The sequence below is a fragment of the Pteropus vampyrus genome, unplaced genomic scaffold (assembly GCF_000151845.1).
Source record: "Pteropus vampyrus isolate Shadow unplaced genomic scaffold, Pvam_2.0 Scaffold9, whole genome shotgun sequence".
Taxonomy (NCBI): domain Eukaryota; kingdom Metazoa; phylum Chordata; class Mammalia; order Chiroptera; family Pteropodidae; genus Pteropus; species Pteropus vampyrus.
The window spans coordinates 4,870,772-4,875,043 of NW_011888790.1; the positions used below are offsets into that span (position 1 = coordinate 4,870,772).

Below are 4,272 nucleotides of genomic sequence, written 5' to 3' on the forward strand. Positions count from 1 at the left end.
TTATTATTGCTATTTTTAATTTTTGTCATTCTTATATGTGTGTAATGATATCTCATGGTAATTTTAATTTGCCTTTCTCTAATGGCTAACAAATCTTTTCATGTGTTTATTTGCCACTCATATACTATTTTGTGAAATGTCTGCGAATGTCTTTTTTGTGTCAATATCCAGTTTTCTAATTGGATTATTTTTTGTGTGAGTTTTGAAGGTTATTTACATATTCTAGATAAAATGCTTTTGGCTGATAAAGAATTTGAAGATACTTTCTTCAAATCTGTAATTTGTCTGTTCATCTTTTGAATAGGGCTTTTTGCAGAGCAAAAATTTTTTACTTTGATGAGGTCCAATTTACCTATTTTTTTTCTCTTATGAATTATGCTTTTGATGTCAAGTTTAAGAACTCTTTACCTGTTTGGGGGTCTCAAAGATTTTCTCTTACGTTCTTTTCTATAAGTTTTGTAGTTTTACATTTAAGTTTATAATCCATTTTTAGTATTTTTTCATAAGATGTGAAGTTTAAGTCGAACTTCTTTTTTTTTTCATTTAAAACAATACTTTAAGGGAATACTTTATTCAAACCCATCAGAGAAATGGACAGGTTGGGTCTGTAACAAAACATTATGTTTTAAAGCATTAAGCCAATAATTGTATATGAGAGTATACACTGCTACATTCAAATTAACTGATTAGATCACAACTTTTCAATGTTTAAAACAGAATAAGCTTCTCTGTAAAAGCATCATCTTTGTGACATTTTAACTTTGGTATTCCTCTCCTTCTTCCTCACCTTCTCCTTCAATAGAATCCACACCGACCTCCTCATAATCCTTCTCAAGGGCAGTCATGTCCTCATGGGCCTCAGAAAACTCTCCTTCCTCCATGCCCCCATTCACATACCAGTGAACAAAGGCACGCTTGGCATATATCAGGTCAAACTTGTGGTCCAGTTGAGCCCAGGCCTCAGCAGTAGCTGTGGTGTTGCTCAGCATGCATATAGCTTGCTGTACTGTCGCCAGGTCTCCACCAGGCACCACAGTGGGAGGCTAGTAATTAATGCCAAGTCGAAGCCAGTGGGGCACCAGTCCACAAACTGGATGCTGAGCTTGGTCTTGATAATGGCAATGGCAGCATTGACATCTTTGGGAACCATGTCCTCATGGTACAACAGGCAGCAAGCCATGTATTTACCATGGTGAGGGTCACATTTCACCATCTAGTTGACTAGCTCAAAGCACACATTGGTGATCTCTGCTTCAGAAAGCTGTTCATAGTAGGCTTTTCCAGCAGAGATGACAGGGGCATAGGTGGACAGGGGGAAGTAGATGCGGGGATAGGGTACCAGGCTGGTCTGGAATTCTGTCAGATCAAATCTTAGGGAAGCAGTGATAGAGGACACAATTGGACCTATCAATCTATTCAGGTTAGTGTAGGTTAAGTGCTCAATATCGAGGTTTCTACAACAGGTGTCATAGATGGCCTCACTGTCAACCATGAGTGCTCCAGGGTGGTGTGGGAGATGAGGATGGAGCTATAGGGCTCAACTACAGCTATGGAAGCCTGAGGGGCTGAGTAAACAGAGAACTCCAGCTTGGACTTCTTGCCATAATCGACAGAGAGACCTGCCATCAGCAAGGACGTGAACCCAGAACCAGTTCTCTCACCAAAGCTGTGGTAAACCAAGAAGCCCTGAAGACTGGTCAGCCAGCTTCTGAATTTGGTCCAAGCAAGGTCAGTGATCTCTTTGCCAATGATTAGTGACCACGAGCATAATTATTGGCCACATCTTCCTTGCCTGTGATGAGCTGCTCTGGGTGAAGTGCCAGTTGGAACTTCACAAATGACTGTGGGTTTCAGGTCTACAAGCACTACCTTGGGCCAGTACCTGTCTCGCTGAAGAAGTTGAAGGAGTCATCTCTTCCCGCAATAGTCTTGTCACTTGGCATCTGGCCATCAGACTGGGTGCCATGTTCTAGGCAGTAGAGCCCCAGCAGGCATTGCCAATTTAGACACCAGCCTGGCTAATGTGAATGGAGATGCACTCATGCATGGTTGTTGCTCTGTGGCTGCTGAGCCAATGGCTAAGAGGAAGATCAGAGGTTGTTGCTTATGACAGTGCAACTCTTAGATGGTCGCTGTAAGAGAACTTCGAGGTTCATTTTTTTAAAATTACTTTTTATTTAGTTTCAAGTATACAGTGCATTGGTTGGACATCTATATAGTTCATAAAACGATCCCCCCATTTGCACCTTCCCTCCCCTGACCCTCCACCTAGCCAAAGTATTAACGCTAACTGCATTTCCTATGCTATACTCCACATCCCCGTGACCATCCAACAGCTAATTTGTACTTCTTTAGCTCTTCATCCCATTCTCCCAGCCCCTTAACCCCACTCCCCTCTGTCCGGCACCAAATTGTCCACTATATTTGTGAATCTGTTTTTGATTAGTTTGTTCTTTCTATTCCTTAAATTCCACATATAAGTGAAATCATATAGTGTTTATCTTTCTCTGTCTGACTTAAATATCTTGTAGGTCCATCAAAGCAATATCTTTTTTCATCCCCTTCCTTTTCATATGTAGGGGTCTTGTTTTCTTATCCTTTCAGCCACTCTACCTTTTGGTTGGAGCACTTAATTCTTTTACATTTAAGGTACTTATTGATAGGAATGTAGTTGTTACCATTCTTTATTCCTGTTTTTGATACATGTTATTTCTTCTTAAAGAAGTCCCTCCAACATTTCCTGTAATTCGGGCTTGGTGGTGATAGATTCCTTTAGTTTATTTTTGTCTGGGAAGCTCTCTATTTATCCTTTGACTCTAAATGCTAGCTTTGCTGGATAAAGTATTCTTGGTTGTATATCCTGGGTCTTCATCGTGCCGAATATTATTTGCCAAGCCCTTCTGTCATGCATAGTTTCTTTTGAGAAATCATCTGCAAGTCATATGGGTGTTCTCTTATATATAATTAATTATTTGTTTTCCTCTTGCTGCTTTTAAAATTCTTTCTTTGTATTGAACCTTTGGCATTTTAATTATGATGTATCTTGGTGTGGGCCTCTTTGCATACCTGATTTTTTAAAAAATTTTAATTAGTTTCAAGTATACAGTACATTGGTTAGATATCTATATAGTTAGTAAAATGTTCACCCTAATTGCACCCCCCCTCCACTGACCCTCCACCTAGCCAACGTATTAATGCTAATTGCATTCCCTATGCTGTGCTCCCCATCCCTGTGACCATCCATCAGCTAATTTGTACTTCTTTAACCCTTCATCCCATTCTTCCAGCCCCCCAAACTCCCTCCCCTCTGTCTATCACCAAATTGTCCACTATATTTGTGAGTCTGTTTTTGATTAGTTTGTTCTTTCTATTCCTTAGATTCCGCATATAAGTGAAATCATATAGTGTTTATCTTTCTCTGTCTGACTTAAATACCTTGTAGGTCCATCAAAGCAATATCTTTTTCCATCCCCTTCCTTTTCATATGCAGGGATCTTGTTTTCCTATCCTTTCAGCCACTCTATCTTTTTGTTGGAGCACTTAATTCTTTTTCGTTTAAGGTACTTATTGATAGGAATGTAGTTGTTACCATTCTTTATTCCTGTTTTTGATACATGTTTTTTCTTCTTAAAGAAGTCCCTCCAACATTTCCTGTAATTCTGGCTTGGTGACGATAAATTCCTTTAGTTTATTTTTGTCTGGGAAGCTCTTTATCTGTCCTTCAATTCTAAATGATAGCTTTGCTGGATAAATTATTCTTGGTTTTATATCCTGGGTCTTCGTTCTTTCAAATATTTTTTGCTGAGCCCTTCTGTCCTGCACAATCTCTCTTGAGAAATCAGCTGCCAGTCTTATGGGTATTCCCTTACGGGTAATTATTTGTTTTTCTCTTGCTGCTTTTAAAAATCTTTCTTTGTCTTTAAGCTTTGGCATTTTAACTATGATGTGTCTTGGTGTGGGCCTCTTTGCATCCCTGATTTTTGGAATCCTCTGAGCTTCCTGGGGTTTAATGTCCATTTCCTTCACCAGGTTAGGGAAGTTTTCCATCATTATTTCTTCAAACAGCTGTTCAGCATCTTGATTTTCTTCACTTATGCCGATCAGATGAATATTTGGAACCTTAATAGTATCCCATATCTTTCTTAAATCATCTTTATAGTCTCGGCCTCTTTTTTTTTTTTTTTTGCCATTCTGATTGAGTGTCCAGATTGGCTTTCCTGTCCTCTAGAAAGGGCATTTGATTCTCTTCTTTATTCACTTTGTTTATTCCTT

The 4,272-nt window shown here is 39.2% G+C and overlaps 1 pseudogene; it reads right to left on the minus strand.

The window, feature by feature from the left end:
• Window positions 1–755: 755 nt before the first annotated feature.
• LOC105302205 lies at window positions 756–2,047 on the minus strand (annotated as a pseudogene).
• Between the last annotated feature and the right edge of the window lie 2,225 nt (window positions 2,048–4,272).